Consider the following 18,919-nt stretch of genomic DNA (forward strand, 5'->3'; position numbering starts at 1 on the left):
TTTTTTTTTTCTCTCTCTCTCTCTCTCTCTCTCGCTCTCGCTCTCGCTGTGCTGCTTGGCAGGACCGCTGGAGGGAAACACTGAAAAAAAAAAGTTTCCATTGTTAACTATGAAAAAAAACACGTTTCGGCCTCTGTGGGTTAAAGATACACGATCCATTTTCCACTCCTCGCCTTAGCGTGCACCGTGTCTCGCTGCAACCCTTTGCACGCCTGAGCCGAGCTCTGCACAAAGCCCGCGCGGGGCCTGCCCGCGCAGCGGGGGGTGCCGGGGCTCCCCGGCCCTGTGGCTCGCCTGCAAAGCCTGCCTTCTCAGAGGGGCAAATGGCAGAGAAACCCTCCCACCGTCCTCTTGCAACCTGCGTTTCGCTTTCCAGCTTCCCTGGATGAACCGGCTTTCGTGCTCCTCCCCTGCGTACCACGGGCAAGAGGAAGGATGGTCCCTATGTCCACAGGTCCGAAGGCCAAAAGGTTGCCGATGTCCCCGTGCACCCTCCCGAAGGCATAGCCGTTTTGCCCAGCATCCCCTTTCTCCCCCACACAACTTGGTCCTGATCCTGCCCTGCTTTCCATCATGCTGGTCATTCCCATTAGCCCCAGGGGAGCGCAAAGCCCTCCCCGCCAGGCTTGTGTAGCTTTTGGTGGGCACGTCGCATCGGTGTYGGCGACCCGCAGACGGGCAACGCGGCAGGCTGGGGCTCCCGGGGATGGCCAAGTGGGGTAAGCTCTCACGGTCACATCCAGCAGCCACGGCTCTGCCCCAGGTTTCGGCAGGACTGCACCGAAACGCGTTCAGGACCAGGGCCGTCCTTCCTGATGCAGGAAAGGCCACAGCCAGCACTTTCCCTGCTCCTGCAGCCCCCAGGCACGGGTCCCACTTGGCAGCAGGAGCAGGCTCTTGGCTGTGATACAGCATGATTTTCGTATCAAGATAACTCATTGGAAATAGTTGTCTCTATGTCAGCACTTCAGGAGAGCAGGCACTGCAATTTGTTCTCAAAGTAGTAGTCAAGGTCAAACCCAGGTGGCAGTTTTGGGGTCGATTTGGACTGGCCAAGGGGGAAAAAAAAAAAAGACCTGCAATTTGTCTCTGCTGGGATTTCACAGCTAGGAATTTCCCCTCGAGGGGGAAATTGGTGTTACAGCGGATCAGCTTTCTGTAATTAAGACACAACCTCCAGAGTGTAAACAGGGGCAGGAAGGTCTCTGAATGTGCAGAAGAAGGTGTGGATTGCCAATCCCGCAGGCAGACAGAGAGAGACACCCAAAATGAGCTTATGTTTGTTTTTCCACTAAGAGAAATGTTATTTTGAATTCACCGCAGGAAAAGAGATTTTTAGACTCTTTCCACTCAAATCTGTTCCCTCAGTGTCTGTGCTCAGTTAAGAACTGGTCTTTCATGAAATAAAGTTATGGGATCAGTTCTCCTYGCAGAAGTGACCCCACGGAGTATAATGGCGCTATTCATGGGAGAAGCTTACTCATGTGTGCCAATATCTGCAGATTTTGGTTGTTTGTAGCTCCTATTCCCTCATGTCTGCATACAGACATCTAAAAATAGGAATGTTTGATAGAAATAATAAATTCAGGAATACATGCAGATTAACACATATCTTCCTTGCTGAAAGAGCTGCACTATGATACTTCCAAGTACTACTACATATCTGCACGTGTATGTTTTGACCATCTTGGAAGGCTGTTTAGATAAAGGGTATTTACAACAGCATAACCACAATGGGTGCTTAAAGCCCTTTCTTAAAGTCACACAAATTCAAGCACCGTCTGATATTCATCTGATATTCCTATCTGTACAGAATAGGAGAAAGGAGGAGTGAATTCACTGCAGTGTGTATACTGATACAAGACTCACTAACGGAGACAAGGTCTTAAAATACGGCAGAATTTCATCACGTTACTGAAATATGTGATGTCTAGAGCTAGATCTGTTCTGTGGGTGTCATATAAAACATCAGGCTCCTCTTCATGAAGTGGCTAATAAAAGTGGAAGGAGAAAAATAAAATGCAGGGATAAATTGCTTTTTAGAACGAGTAGGTACAGGAGAGAAATAATTGTCTCCAGATTGGACCCCGGCAGCAGTCCACGTTATATAGTGAAGAAAGAGCAGACAACGTGCAGCACACTTGTTTCCAATCAAGTGGAAACTGCGCGTCTGAGGATAGACTAAATGAAAAGCACACACTGAAACAGGTTGCTAGTCCAGCCAAGGAGCAGGGATGGAGGAAAGAAAGTGGGCAGGTTTCTTTCATGGACGCAGATGGACATCTTCAGGCATTAGCAGTGCAGTGGCTGCTGCGCGCAGCCAAGGAGCCCTCGCCGTGGCTTCGGCACCATTGCGCTAGGTGCTGCACAAAACGAACCAAAAGATGGTCCTGCTCCAACCCGCTTGCAATCTCAGCACAGGTTCTTCAAGTAAAAGGGTCAGTCTCAGTCCCAAACAATCTTACTTCTGCTTAAATCACTGATAAAGATCATGTTCTTCATATGAATTTATACTTCCTGTTTCCAAAGAAAATTATTGCGGTGCTTGAGGATACTGAAGCAGGCTGGGATAAGACTCTAATACGCAAACACTGGATCCAGCAAACTTTTGCATGGGCAACTTGTCCTTATTCAAGAGAGTCCATCAAAACGAGCAGGATCTTCCACTTAGGGAGGGTACGTATACGCTGCAGGACGTATTCCTGAGACAAACACTTACAGAAGGGCATGGAGCTGTCCTAGGTGTGTAAAACCCTTTCGGTTTTTACAGCTTTCAGCCTCCGCTGTGGACCTAGATAGCTTTTTGCTTTGACTCCTGGGTGCAGCCGTCCAGAACTGGGGGATCCCTTGCAGACAAGGTGCCTTGTGACTCGGCCAGCGCGAGCTGCCGGGAGCACAGCAGGCCTGGCCTTTGCTTCACGCACCGCCTTCCTCTGGAGTCAGACACCGTCCTGGTCCTTAGGCCAAGGCTTGCCACGCTGAGCCCTGTGGTAGTACCTAAAAGGTTGCCCTAAAGCATGAAGAAGATGACTGTGACCCTCTCTCTCCTCTGGCCCAGGGATGCTCACTTCATCGCTGTGAGGGGCCGAGGCTTGGGAATAGTCGCCCCAGGACAGGGGGGTGCTGCAAGTCTCAGCAGTCTCCACTACTCCAGGTGCGTGGCATATTTCTCTGACCTATTTTCCTTGGGAGGAACACAGAGAGACATGTATACTGACTTAAAGAACCCCTTCCCCAACCCAAACCAAAATAACAAGCAAACAAAACCCCGCCGAAACAAGACGCTGTACTGCATAAATCCCTCCTTTCATGGAGAGGGGAGAACAGTTGCATGACAGATGTTAGACACACTATTCTCTTAAATGCTTGGAGGCACTCAATTAATATGGTGTGGGCTGCATTATAAGGATAGAATAGCACAGAACAGACCACAACCTGCTTAGTATTAATTGAATTGGAAAAGCAAAATGGAAAAAAAATCATTAAAATCTAATCATAAAAACAACTACAGTCCTCAAGTATCCTCCTTCTTCTGTCCCTCCTTTACTACAAGATTCATTTTTTAAAGTATTATTCTCTGTCAGTTCTCGGACTGGTTGGATAAGACAGCCTTCACTGTATTTTAAAGATGGATTCTCCAAACTGTCACCGTTCATCCCTTTCAGCATCAGAAGGACTGTCAGCATCCTTGCAGTAGAAGTTAGTATTTTATGGCATTTCGTCACCAGTTAGTTGAATCTTACAGCTGTGTAAAATGTAGAAGTAAATGGATAAACACAGTCAGCAAACTTAATTTATGTTTATGTCAGTGTGACAGAGAATGAGTTTGACTAATATTTTACAAGTGAAAGAACCACAGAAGACTTGGGAGGAAATACAAGACTGAAGTATGTGCTGAGAATAGGCTGCTATTCAGGAGGGTGACTGTCCAGGAATGGCACATTTCTGCTCTGCCCAGGCTGGGTGGGCAGGCGAAGCAGAGGACTCAGAATAGGGCTCAGGGGCTCATTCTGCACTGGCACTTTTGCATTGCTTCGGTGGTGAAACAGGTCAGAAAGCAGCTGGTTTGCCTAGCTCTCAGCTAGGTCAGAGCTGGGTTAACTGGTTATTTGCTCCCCTCCTTCCTATCCCACAGAGACATGTATGATGGCAGGATTCAGGAGTGACTGGTTAATATTTTTTGCACCGGCCTCTGTGCAGGGAGCAAGCACCCGGGGCTCTGCAGAGGCACCTGTCGCAAGCCAGTGTAATTTAGGGCACGCTGCGTACTGCCACCCACGTCTGCCTGAGCTCGGACGAGCACGCATCCACCCAGACTACAGAGGAACCAGTTTTGTCCCCCAGGAGCCTCCTCCGCACATTTCTCCCTGCACCTCGCCCCATGCTGCACCAAGCGATATGGCTCAGTGCTGCAGAGAAACCCAGCCAAGGATCTTGGCAGTCTGCTCCTGCCTCTCTCCCTGCCTCGTTGCGGGGTGTTAGCAATGTGGCTTGCTCTGCCTTGGTTTGCTTGCCTGTGGAAGAGGCAATACGTACTAAGATGTCCTGTGTGTGGCTGTGATTTGCTTGAAGTTTCAGACTCAAAGTGCCTGGAGGAAAGGATGCATACATGCTATACATCCATGCACAGCACACACATGCAAAGCCTTAGTGCTGTGCTAAGTAAATCGGGTTGGATCACAGGCTCTAGATTTTGCAGCAGGACTTTGGAGAACTGTTACAGAGCTCAAGAGCTTTAAAAATGTACGTATGGAAAATATTATGCATAGCTAAGCACTTCAGCAAGGAATTATACAGACACGCGATACACGAGGCAGTTTAGGAACCCTATCACAAGCACAACGTTACCATTYGCCTTGATGCAATGCATATATGCCAGCGCTACCTTGATTTTTCCCTCAGCTAGTAAACTACTCAGGATGAAGATACGAAGGTCTGATGTGAATGCGCACTGGTTTTATGTCTGGGAATGCTCATTAGTTTCCGTGCTGCTATTCCTGTTTTTTTCCTGGTGCCGGAGAAGAGCCCAGCTCTGCAGTCGGGGTGTGCTGCAGCTGTGCTCCGCTGCTCTGCAGCAGGGCCTTGCAGCAGCAAGYGGGCCCACGGTTCCCATTTGCTAGTAATAAGAACACAGACACATCTGCCTGTTTGGGGAGTAACTCATGATTCAGCATTAATATTTCCTTTTTTTGCACAGACCTAAGAAGAAGCACTAGGAACACATGAAATGTGTATTGTTACATTTTACTGAGGTTCAGTAAAAATTAAATTCAAATGGGAAATCCCTCACTGTTGGACCCTAAGGCCTATTAAAAGTTGTACCTAAGTCTGTGGGCATAAAAGAATGTGGGTTCAAATACTGCTTCATTGTCTGAAGAGGTTTTTCCTATTCATGGGTCGCAGTTATTCCACTAGACTGTGACCACATAACCATAATTGGGCAGCTTTGCATTTGTTTGAGATAGCTATGACCACGGCAGGAAGAAGACAAGCTATTTTTTTTTAAGTGTGCAGTATGTCACATACACTCTTTTGGGTTTTGCAGAATAGGATGGGCATATTCAGTGCTCCGGGGCTGCGAGACTCCACCGCACCTTTTAGGGATGAGATGAACACGAAATCACAAGAAATGATGTCAAAGATTCCACTCTGTAACAAGTGATCTCTGTGTTTTGAAAAAACTGGGATAGAGAGAGCACTGCAGAAGACAAGATTAATAATTTTAAAGCCCATATTGGGATGTGGACATCTAACTTAAAATAAGGCATATTGGCTCTCTCCAAGTATCTATTTTTGCATTCATCTGAAAGCCTGTGGCATAATAATATATTTTAAGGATTTATCAAAATATTTTTAATAAAGTACCCAGGAAAAAGCACAGATGTTTACCTTTCTCTGTCCTTAAGTCTGTGAAAGGAAAAATGCCCAACTTTGAATGAGTACAGCAGATTTTAATAAACTTGCAGATCTAAGTTGATTCTCCATAATTTTGAATAGCTAAAGCAACAGAGCTATGAAAATATTCTTAAATGATGTTGCCAGACAACAATGTATTATCCGTATTATTTTCCGTATGTAGTACTGTTCATTGCCATGCAACAAATTGCAAAGATCAGTGGACCCCTGATCCTGAAAAAGCAGCTGTATTATAGCAGTCACTGGAAAACACCAGTCCTTACATGCAAAATTGTCTTGGGCAAGAATACCTTTCCCAGACACATTGAAATCCACATACTGGATCATGCTAGGAAAGCTTCCACTTTCCTCTGAACCACTAGCGATAGGTAAAGCCGTTATGGAAATAATAGCATACATGCCCACCTAGGCACATTTTCATTCCTACCACAAGTTTGTGCGCACACGTATGTGTGTGCCCAGTCATAACGCGGGTGCAAACGCACACCATGTGTGAGCAGAGGTACTGCTAGGATGATCGCACGTGAGCACGCACACAACACAGACCACTCCGTCACGTGCTCTTCTCGGCGCGCTCGCAGGTGAACGCACCTCTATGTGCTCATACACCCGCAACGTGGCCTGCTGAGCGGCACCCAGGACAGCTTTTCCATCCCCAGCCTGTACCAGCCGTAGCCCTGCCTCCCTGCTGCCCCCAGCCCCTGCCCCGCAGACATCCACGCTTAGAGCTGGGCCCTCTGAGCTGCCTCCTCAGTTCTGGATTTCAGCAGCAAATTCAGCAGCACAGTGTAGTTTTCCTTGCTGTGCTCCTGCCTCCTCTGTCTGGTTTGCCCAGGACAAACTTCCTCTTGAGCTGCCCTTCCTCCACCTCCGTGTGTTTCCAAGTTGCTCTTGAATTGGAGGAGTTAATTATCTCTGGAAGGGCACACATCTAAGATTTTTAACCCACCGCTGCAGATTACAGAGGTTTCAGATCTTTGACATTTCCCACTTTACTACCGTGTGCTCTCTAAACTTGGGCAAGTTTCTATGGCTGGAGTTTTCACAGAATCACAGAACGGTTGAGGTTGGAAGGGACCTCTGGAGTTCATCTAGTCCAACCCCCCTGCTCAAGCAGGGTCACCTAGAGCACGTTGCCCAGGATTGTGTCCAGATGGCTTTTGAATATCTCCAAGGAAGGAGACTCCACAACCTCTCTGAGCAACCTGTTTCAGTGTTCAGTCACCCTCACAGTAAAGAAGTTTTTCCTCATGTTCAGAGGGACCTGCCTGTGTTTCAGTTTGTGCCCGTTGCCTCTCGTCCTATTGCTGGGCACCACTGAAAAGAGGCTGGATCCCTCCTCTCTGCACCGTCCCTTCAGATACTTATACACATTGATAAGATCCCCCCTCAGTCTTCTCTTCTCCAGGCTAAACTGTCCCAGCTGTCTGGGACTCATCTCTGTGTAACTAAATTGAGGCATTTAAATGCATATTTAGGTGCCTGAGTAAGAGGACGGATTTCAAGAGTGGGAATGGTCCCTCACTTCTCCATGAAGTTTGCGATTCTTCACAACCATGGCCTTCTCCGCGCTGCTCTTCTGTGCTCTGAGGAATGGGCTGCCCATTTCTTTTTTCCAGTGGGAGAGGTGAAAGAGCTTTTGTGGTTTGGCAGGTACTAACAGTGTTGAGCTGCTTAAAATTAGCTATCTAAAAATCCATTAGAACTGGAGGAAACATTACTCATCCATTTGCAAGCCTGCTGAATGTGAGCTGATGAGTGAGGCTGCAGCTCTAATGGGTTCCTAATATGTATCTGCTCCCTGCTTCCTGCTGGATGGGGATCAATGCCACAGAATTCCAGGTGGCCCCTCTCAGGGCTTGTTTTTCCCAGGGGAATTCACCTAAGTACCTTAATGAGATACAAAAGTGAGGGTGGAAGAGGAGAGGTGTGGTGCCTGCAGTTCTCAGCAGAGCCACTGTTTTCTTCCCACTGCTTCTTTGATCCTTTTTCATCCTTTGCGCTCCTCATTTCTGGACAGATCCATAGAGAGTAGTCCTCGTTGCCTGGGCCCCATATCACATTAGCATGATTCCCATTAGCAGCATTAAGGACTGGGTTATCTGGGACCTCAGGCTGGCTTGAGGCAGGCAGAGCCCCAGGAGGGTGGTGCAGCAGAGGAGCATGGCAAGGAGGCTTATCTGCTGCCTGGAGGGGGACTCCCAGGCCTCCCTCAGCTGGACCTTCTCGAGGCACAGCAACTGCTGGTGGAGATGTTGCCCCTTCGCCGAGATGGTGCGCAGCCCAGCCTGCAGGGAGAGGGTTCACCTTGTGAACGTGGCCTGCAACCCCAGCTAAAGGCACTGCAAAAGCTGAAAGCCTCTGGGGTCTTCTCTCCACTGAGAACAGAGTGAAGCTTTTTCTTCAGGTGCATTTTATGAGGAGCCGGAAGGACACACCTGGATAAAGCTCCAAGGATTTACTTTTCAAGTGTGTCTCCATATGATAAACTGCTTCAGGTTTGCCAGTTCTCTTACGTTGTCTTTTTCCAGCTGAGGACACCCTCATCCTGAATAGGTGAACTGGAAGAGTGCAAGAGCTCCAGCCAGCTGACACCACCATCCCATCTCCAGACTCAGGGAGAGGGAGAAATATTGATAACAAGTACCAGAGAAATGCTTTGCAATGACCTTTTCTGATAGGAGAGGCAGAGAGTATCCCGGAAACATCCATCTTTTGTTGGCAAGGATATTCACTTCACTCACTGCATGACCAAATTTCTTTAACTCTCCTCAGGGTCGTTTTTGGACTGAATTGCAAGTGTATTTTACAAGAAAAAACCTTTGTTTCCTTCTGTTTTACATTTTTGACATTTCCAAAAAGGAACAAAATGTTAGAACAATGAAACATCTTCTTTTTCTTTTTTACAGACCCATCTGTCATTAAAAAACAGTTTACTTAACCTCTCTTCTCCTCTGTGAAGGTGATGGATGGTGCTGGACAAGAATTACAGGATCCAGTAAGTGAGGTGCTATTTGCGTCATCAGCAACAGTGGTCATCGGGGAATCATCTGCCATTTTTATTGTTTCAGAAAGAGATGTGGAGGAAGAGGGGAGCAGACTGTGATTTATTATAGTTGATGGAACAGTATTTAAAGTTAGACAAATGGAAATTTGGAATCTGTGCAGGTACAAACCTTATATGAGGGCCTTGCTTTTGGCAGGAAGGTTTTACGAGCATACTCAGACTTGAAACCTCCAAGAGAGACTGCTGGAGGCTGACTTAGTAATCAAGAAAGTCGTGTGTCAGTGATGAACCATAAAACAGAGTTAATCAGAGCTGTCCTACTCAGAAATCTGGGCTCAGTCCTCCTTTGGATGTCACCACATTAAAGTTGCCGGAGAGACACTGGAAGGGACATCAAAATAACAGGTGAAATTCTAGTCTTCTTCGAATCAATGTCCATTTTGCCATTGACTTCAGCAGGGTTTCCTTTGCCCTCTTGAGACCACTGGAAACTAGGAGACAAACCCTAACATCTAACAAAATCTCAGCCATCAAATTTGCTGTCTGAACAGTGATCTCACCTGCAGAGTTTTTAAGTGGTATCTTACTTTTCCCAAGCCCTGACGTGAAAGCCCCGCGGTACTTGTACTGGTGCATTCCCACCCTCCTTCCTTCTCCTGGGAAGTCTGCCTGGATGGGAAGTGACAAGTATACACAGGGTCTATGAACTCTTAGGAATATTTCTGAAAGCTGAAATCGGGAGACAGACAGAGCCCAAACTCCCCGTGATACTGGGAGTGCTGAGCACCCTAGGAAAGCTCCCCCAAACCCTTGAGGCCCGTGCCAGAGGCTCTTTCACTGCTCAGCCTCAGTGAAACTCCTACATTGTCTGCGGTTTTACTTTCATGCCATGCCATTTTCCCATCTCCTCTTCCTCAAGTTGATGCTCAGTTCTACTCATGGGTAAATCAATCTGCAGTAATTCTGCTGAAGCCAGAAGACTGAATCATGTAAGAGTGGAATCAGGCCCCAAGGATTCAGTAATGAATTTGACATCGACACAGAGAATTGGGGGTTGGGGCTGTTCTAAAAGAAATGATCTAATTTGACCAAACACTTGACAAATTCTTCCCTCCTATGTCCTTTATGAATGCAGTTATTTGTCCCAGTAGTTAGATTCACGCTCTTCCATGTTGAAATTAATTTCTTTCACATGATTAATCAGCAGCTGGGAACAGGTGATGTCACGGGCCCCGACATTAGATTGTCATCAAACATTACTTTTCTCATATTTTCTTTTAACTAAACAACTGCAGTGCCGGCCTTGCTGGCTGGTGGCCAGCCCGAGTCTCTGCACGGGGATATAACACTCGTTGCCTCTGTTTTCTCACACTCTCCTAGCTTGCTTGCCGTCTGATGGAAAAATAAACTTCCATGGCAAGAATCCGAGCAGCATTTGCAGTTGCAGTGTCTCAAAGAAAAACATATTGCCGGTAACAGGGGAGTCCTCACACCCCTGGCAACCCAGCAATCCTTCCCCTTTCCCTCGCAGAAAAAGTCGTGTCGGAGCAATTTCAGCGACCAAGGTGGTCAGGCACAAAGACTTAAGTTTCGGCCAAAAAATGGCTGGAAGCAGGACAGTGTCCCTCAAATACAAGCTGTCATTAAGAACAAGCATTTCATTGATATTTACATGAAAACAACATGTGCCTCAACTTTTGGCTGCTTTGGAAAAAGAGGGATGATGGTTTTCCCAGGCAGGGTGCAGGACATTTAACTGCTGACGAGATTTGCCTGGCTGTTGCTAACAGATGATGTCTCTCAAGTTTACCAGAAATGGGAGTTTGTCTGGAGTCGGTATTGCACTTCATTTTCCACTAAAAAAGTGATTTGTAACTCTCACCTTTTTCTCTATCAAAACTACATTCTTCCATTCTTAACGCCTGAATGAATCTCAGTGACTTTTTCTAAAGGCTGTGGTGAATCAGAGGCACTTGCCAGATAAAGCGACTTGTAAAAGTGGGAGGCAGGGCTCAGCATTCTCTGAAAAACTGTGTTTTTCATCAAGTCCTATCTCCAACAATGGATCAGTTTAGAATACCCACATCTGGTCTAACCTGTTCTCCGTGAAACATGCTGTCTTTGACAAGGTAGTCTTGACGGGTTAGTTTTGGAAAAACTCTGATGGTCTATTTTTCATTTTAATTTTCAAACATTTTAGACTGCATGTAACACACTGAGAATATAAACGTAGAAGAGTTTTGGTTGATTTTGCTTCATTGAAACATTAGTTGCATTGTGGGCAAACTGAATTAGAGTAGCTGTTACAGCACTCACTTTTCCAAACCATTATGGAATGAGATTACAGTCAAATATTTTCCACTAATAAGCTTAAGCATTAACAATTATGGAAGCTTTTTCATGAGTAAATGCAATTAAATTATTGCAGCAATTTAGAGTATCAGTGGGGTTTGAAAGCCTTTAATTAATTTTGATTACATTTGAAATAATTATAATAATTTGAGAATAATAAACCAGATCAGTCCCTGGGATTACTCCATTAAAATGGATTACATCATACCTGAAATAAGTTTTGGCCTTTTCTCTAGCATTTAGGTTATCCCTGAAAAATCCCCAAATGGCTGATGAATGTTAAAGGAAATACAAATGATAGTCCTCATATGTGACCCACTTATGTCCAAAGAAAAACACTTACTGATTAGAATGGGCTGTGGATCAGGTATCATACTGCAAAACTACTCCAGAAACACAGCTGTCTCTGGGTTAGCAACTGATGAAATTCTCTTTTTCAGAATTCAGTTCAAAATCCAGTCAAACACAGTCTCCAAGGAAGTACTTTTTTCCACATTTCCTTTTTTCACTTGTACTATTCAAAAATTGAGAGCAAGGATTTACATACAAGCTACTGAATAATCTACTGAATTCAAATTAGTTTCCACTGGTTAGACGTATTTTTTCCATCCGCATTTAAGGTAAGAATATCAGACAGCCTTTCCTTTTAACAAGCTGCTGACTTAAAAAGATGAATGGTTTATAAGGAACTCTCCGCAGCTACAACTGAAAGACCTCAGAGCATTTTGCAGTGGTGAATCCGGTACTCCCTGCTGTACAAGTACGAGAACTGAGGGTAACAGGAGCTGCAGTGTTATGCCCAAGGCCATGCCGTGAGTCATTAGCAGAGAGAGGAGTAAGGGCTATCTTGCCCATCAGCCCCATGCCGTAACCACCCTTGGGTGCTGGGAGCGCACTGACGGCCTCTGCTCTGTATTGAGATACCCAGTCATAAACCAAGTCCTTCCCCCAGGAAAGCCCATGTCAGTGTGAGGAAGGGCAATAGCAATTATGAAAATATTTTCCCAGGGGATCCCCAGCCCTGGGGCAATGACACTGAATAGGAAGAGACTGGCCCGTGACAGGGAACTGGAGGATGGGGATTTACCCATCCCAGTGCCCTGACTGAGCCCTCGTGCGGGCACCAGTATCGAAGGGGAGCTGTCAGAGACATTCGGACCCAGTCCCCCACTGTGGCTGTGTTCCCTGCTAACTGTGTGCCCTGGCCAGACTTGTTCCCCCGCAGGGCAGGGGCTGTGCTAAGGGCCAGGGAGACTCTCACTAGTACACAGCACCCCGGGGGTGCTCACCAAGTATTCGCTCTCTGACAAATGACTCCTAAGCTTGCCAGACTGGGGACCTCTCCCATCCCTCAGCATTTCTTTTGCTATGTTTCTTACCAATGACTCTGTTTTCACACTTTGGATTGAAAACATCCTTCATGTTTCTGCTCAGGAGCCTCTCCTGAGCCCCCCACGATCCACAGCTCACGGTCTTATGGACCACAGACCACAGCTAAAGCCTTTTCCCTCAGTATCGCTTTATATCGTCATGTTTATGTGATGAACTTTGGTAAAACCAACACACCAGGCAAGTTACTTGTACCAGTTCTTGGTAACAGCTATTATTTTTATACTGTTATTGCACTAGCTTTTTTTGTTGTAGTAGTTATTGCAAGATTATCATTAGCTGTCTCTTCTTGCCTTGGCCATCGAGAGTTTCTCAGCTGCCATATAGAGCCCCTTTTTTCCCCCAGTGTTCTCTCCCTGCAGGTTAATAGCAAAGTCCAGCTGATCTGCTCCCTGCATCTGTGTGGGCCAGGCCTTCAGCGATCCTCAGGCAGCTCCAGGAGACCTTCCTTGCTCTTTCCAGACTCCCATCAATTAGCTCTGCCCATAGTGCTCTAATGCTTGTTGTTCTAATGCTTATTGTGCTCGTGCTTATTGTGCTAATGTTTATTGTTCCAATGCTTCTGCCAGTGTTTCATAAAACTCCCAGGGCCTGATCCAAAGGCTCGAGGGGAGAGAAACACTGATTCCTACGGGCTCTAAATCAAACCTTTCTTTTACTGAAAGACTCGATCCTGCAGAGAGGGTTTAATTTAAATGGTTTGTAGGACATTATTGATTTTGTTGGTTTGGTTTCTAAATTTTAAATGTCAAATAAAGGCATGGGAACCAAATCAAAGAAAGTGGGGTTTGCATATATCTCCGGTTTACTTAATTTGCAAAATGTACTTAGTTAGCATTTTACATGCAGTTTTTCCTTTAGAGAAGCCACTGAGAGACTTGAAATCTGAGAGAATCACTTAGGTACACGGATATTCCATTACAGAAGCAGTGTCATTGAAATCACAGAGCATTTATTACTTTATAGAAGAAATGGGGAGGAACTGGGAAAAGATTTCTGTTTTCATTATGAACATTGCTTGTGACACTGATCTCCCCACACAGCTGGAGAACCTAGAATTAAATCCAAAGCAGCCAGAAAGAGGCTATTCAGGAGACCACGCAGGAAAGGTCAAACGAGGGCTAGATGAGGAGCATCCTCACAAACGCAACAGCCAGACTGATGGCTGTAGCCCCAGCCCCGCTGACAGAAATGCTTTGCCAAGGCTGCGAAGCAGAAGCTCAAAAGCCCCCAACCAGATGGGTCAGACACTAAGGGAAGAGGCCCGGCGTGAGCTGGAAAGGCTGCCCAGGGTGCGAGAGGATAGAAAGCCCTGGGGAAGTTTCGCAAGGAGAGAGAAGGCGAGAAGAGCAACAAAACTGCGTGCTCCCGACTCAGCGAGGGCGCCACGCTGCCCTGCAGAGGGAGAGGGCAGAGTCAGGCAGGAGCTCCCTGGCTTTTCTTGTTTTGCAGCACCGTTCTGCTTGCTTGTGCTTCAGAAGCGCAATCTCTGTGTTGGAAACTTTGTTTCTGAGTTACCTGGGAAGTTGTCAGAGGCTCCCAAAGGGACACCGCTTAGGACTTGCTGCAGTAGTCCTATTTGGCACCCAGAGGGGTTGCTCCGAGGGAGACGAACTCTTCGCTCTAGCCCAGGAAAGCCAAGGGCCCCAGGCTCTAGGGGTGTGCTCAGTAAAGCCCAGCAGAAGAGCAGCACGTGGCTCATCCCCTAACCACAGCAGCAAGGGCTACTCAGACAAGAGCAATGATTCAGAGGCCTYGGTGAATCAATTCTCCGCTTCCCCCTGGGGGCCGCAAGGAAAAAAACTTCTTGTTCTGCTGCCCCATGGTACATCGAATGTGGGGATAACTACAGGACTTCGGCTAGCAAAGTTATACATCTGTTCTAAGTCACACATTTCACTTTGATGTCTCCATCATGAATTAATATGCTTTTATGGCACACTGGAAAGGATACATCATAGCCCAGCAYATAGTGAGCAATGAATATGTGGCACTGGCATCAATCAGTCCTCCTGGGATTCCCAGGGAAGGACACCGTCAACAAGCACTTATTCCCTTGCTTGCTTGCTTCCTTTCTCTTCCTTCCTTCTGTCCTTCCTCCCTCCCTTCTTCCTTCCTTCTTTCCTTACTTTTCCATCCTTTCTCTCTCTCTCTTTTTGAAGAATATCTCCTATAACTGTTTATTGCCATATAACCCTGCAGACTGCCAGGAAACCTTTGGAAACCAAGGGAAACACAGACACTGTGACCAAACTTAGTCAACAAGCCCATAAGCAAGACGCATCATGCTTCCAGTGGCTTCACAGAAGCACAAAAGAAGGTCAGAAGATAAAGGCAGAAGGTGCATTACTTTCTGGGATGAGATGGGTAATGCAAGCATGTAGGTGTTTATTTAGAGCTCCATCTTGCAATATGATCCCTATTCACAGTTCTTTTGTTTTTATCAGGACTTCAGGCACAAACTGGATTGCAGGCCTCCAAAAAAGCCTTGCTTTTGAAAGAAGTGGAGTTTAAGATTTTTGAATTCTCCATTTTCATCCTGTCTGCTGTTTTTTCTTCCTCTTTAGCTTTTCTTTCTCCTTTCGAGCAGGTTGGTCAGCCTTTAGAATCAGTTTTACAATTTTCCCACACTCACGGGCGTGTTAGGGTTCACTGCTGTGAATGTTCAAGTAGCTATTCTTTATGACTCGATTTTTCTTCCATGAGTCAGCTTACGCTCATATCAGATTTTGCAAGAAATATTTTACAGTAAAAAGCCTCCCAACACTATGAGCTAAAATTTAGATAAAGTATTCAGTGTATCCCTTTAAATATTATGTTTCATATTTCTTTATGGCAAAGAAAAGAGAAGCTTTTTTAGAAAAGTCCTAAAAACACCGGTATCATTTGTATGCTTTTTTCTCCCCTCTAATAGATTTTAATAGAAAATTATATCCTATTTGTAAGAGTCTATTGGATAGTTCAAAAAGGAATAAGAGCTGCTGAGAACTGGTCTCTTCAGCACATGCATAGAATGACTTCCCCTCAATCAAATTTTCAGTATAGTTTTGATTGCACTAAAAACTACACTGATGTTGTTAACATCAAAAGGAACTATTTCAGCACGTTGGAAATGCACTGGCTTTGTAACAAGATCAAATTATAAGACAAGACTGATCATAGCACTAGGCAAGATTCCTCCCTTGGAGTAAATTTGGTGGTTGTAGAACAGCTTTGACAAGACACCTCTGTGAGAAATGAGAAAGGTGGGTTCAGATCCTCTCAGATGGAGAAGACACTAAGATCCGGGTTTCACACAGCCTAGATACGTGCTTGCTTTAGCAGAAGAGGGTGGCCACTACCATCAGCAATCTTGTAATGCTCGTCTGTTATTTAACTTTTTTTTTTTACTGTAAGTGTGTTAAGAAGGAAAGATTCCATTTTGGGTTGAATAAAATATTTTCCGCAACTCAGAGCAACATTTTATAGTCTTTCTTGTGAACACAAATAAACCCCAGATATTTCTGCGGTGGATCAATTCAAACAGATTTCAGTCCAGCTCTGATTTATTTGGCTTGGCCACTGAACTGAAAATTTATTCAAATGACCAAAGAACCAGAAGACCAGAACTTCATAACATAAGTGAAACACACACATATATACAATAAGCAGGAGCCTCTCTGTCAAAGCGCTTACTGTCTAAGAAGCAAGTCAGGCCTCAGAAAGGTTCCTATCTCCGTGTTGTATTTAGGAAGTCTGTGCAGGACCTGGGAAGCCAGCCTGGACCACCAGCATCCTAAATCAGTGCCCAAGCTGCAAGCCCTTCTCTCTTTGCTGCTCAAGCCTCCCACTTCCTTTCTGCAGCAAAACTACTCTGGTTCTAGCGGTTAAAGGCTCTCCTCACTATCAGAAAAGCTAACTTGCTTACTCCCTTAGTGTGTACAAGGTACCTATTCAGATACCATCAGACCCTTGCATTAACTCGGCATTGAGATTAGAATCAGAGGTTCTTTATTCAGATATAACATCTACAGCAGAAAAAAGTTCCTCTTTTCAAGGTCTAGGAAAACTTCTCGCTGGCCATCAGCTGCCAAATGCATCTGCTGTGGTGCTGGCTGTTTGGACTACAGATTGGGATCTGTAGGCTAGACTCAATCCCAAATTCACAAGGAGTTTACCTAAACAAGGAAAGTAGGGTTTGAGTTTAGAAAAAGTGTCACGCTGGCCTTCTGAGCCATGAAATTATTTTAACAGGTGAAATGATTTAACTGGCATTTAAGATATTTGCACCGGGTTGAAGAATGAAATGAATCTGATGAGGCTATAGAACCGACTGTATAGAGACTGGAATAAATATGAATGTGAATAGCTCTGCAGAAAGACATAGGAGGCAGAAATGCAGTTTAGGGAGGAAAACAGAGGTGGGTGTGAAATGATCTAACTGTTGGCATTGTGTGCAGTACAGTGGACATTGCTTACCTTCATTAATGAGATACAGCACTTCACTACCCCATCCTTAGATATCAAAGCACTTCTCACTCAGGGTAAATATCATCCTGCCCATCATGCAGATGGGAAAACTAAGGCAGGGAGAGGTAAAGACCAACATTTTCCAAACAGCTTGGTGATTTTTGATGCCTCTATTTCTGTGTGCCCAAAAGGAAACCTGTCTGGACTGACCCATGTGTTTCTTGAACCTCATGATTTTCATGAAGTGTGGAGTACTGTTTGCTCAGCATGTACAAAAATGAGGCCCAAAGTGTCTCAAACTCAGCATTTGAAATGAGCGCACAGGAAAACATTGGTCTCTTAAATGCTACTCTTGCTCATACAGAAAGCCACCAGCATACTGTTTCTTTTTCTAAATTACAGTAAAGGTATCTTTCTTCTTTTTAAATAACATCTCTGATCTTGACATTGTTTATCAGAGCTTTTATATTCACATTCAAACCTGTAAGGCATCCACAAATACCACTGAAGTATTTGTGGAGGTGCACTTGCTTTTTCCTGATGTTCATATGAGTAAATTCATCTTGCATGATAGGGAAGATGAGGATACTACACCTTTTTCTGTCATGCAGAGCTGTAAATTTTCATTTTGGACATGGGTATTGCAGCTCTTCTGACAGCATGACACCCACTCTCTGTCTTGCTGATTTTTCTGTTGCCTTCCATGGCAGCACAGATGCCGGAATTGAATTGCTTGGTGTCTGTTGGGCAATGTGTCCAGAGTGGTGTTATTCTTTCACCAAGGGTTTCAGGCACAGAAAAGTTCCTGACTGAACCAAGCAGAGACTAAGCAGGCTGCCTGCCTGAGGTCTGTATTTGCACAAGGCTGATGTGCAGAAGACCAATGTCAATGAATTCAGACTGCATCACTGAGCACGGATTCTGATGCAGTGTCTCGCTTTGCTCAGATACTCACACCTACTCTATCACAGTGCATTGTTTTTTTCTGCTATTTTTCCCTCCTAAGATCTTAGGATCTTACCATTTCTATTTGCACAAAAACCTAATTTCCTCAGATGGGTATTAAGAAAAAGCAAATACATATCCACAGATACCACAGACATTTGTGGAGAACCTGCACCTTGTATTCAAATGAAAGATTGTCATTTTYATTTATTTGTGATGTCCTCTCCTCTCTAATTCTCTATTCCCTAATGACTTTCTGCCAGACTAACTTCACTATGACAATGCCAGGTCTGTGTGCTTTTCTCTTTATTTCTCTCTCCTTGATCGGTGTACATTGTTGTGTGAGCTGTGAGATAGTAGCTGTGCTTTACCCCAACCCTGACTGAGGTATCTCCAGGCTCTGTCAGGCCTCTGGGAGACAAATACGGTCAGGCTGAAATTCAGACAGCTTATGCACCATCTACAGTCAACTCTGGCCTGTCTGCGAGAGTTGCAGTATGACTGTGTCTCATGATGACCTTTTGCCCAAGGAGAGTGTCAGCCGTAATGCCTGCAAAGTTTTGCTGCACTGGAAGCACAAATTACTATTACACATGAAAACAGCAGCGAGATGTGTAGTGATATCACTGGGGCAGCATGTGAACACCAAGGTGATTTGGGTGAAATAGGGCAGTGGAATGGAAAAAGGCCACCTTAATTGTGCTTATGAAAAATTACAGATGAGGAGTATGATTCATTAGCAAAGTGTAACACCTTGCAAGACTTAAAAATAATTAAGTTCTGAAGTTCTTCTTGAAGCAATTGATGTTTTTCACACGGGGGAAAGAGGAGGGAAGTTATAAAGAAGATGGAGAATGCAAG

Source organism: Apteryx rowi, unplaced genomic scaffold (genome assembly GCF_003343035.1).
Source record: "Apteryx rowi isolate R43461 unplaced genomic scaffold, aptRow1 scaffold_169, whole genome shotgun sequence".
NCBI lineage: Eukaryota > Metazoa > Chordata > Aves > Apterygiformes > Apterygidae > Apteryx > Apteryx rowi.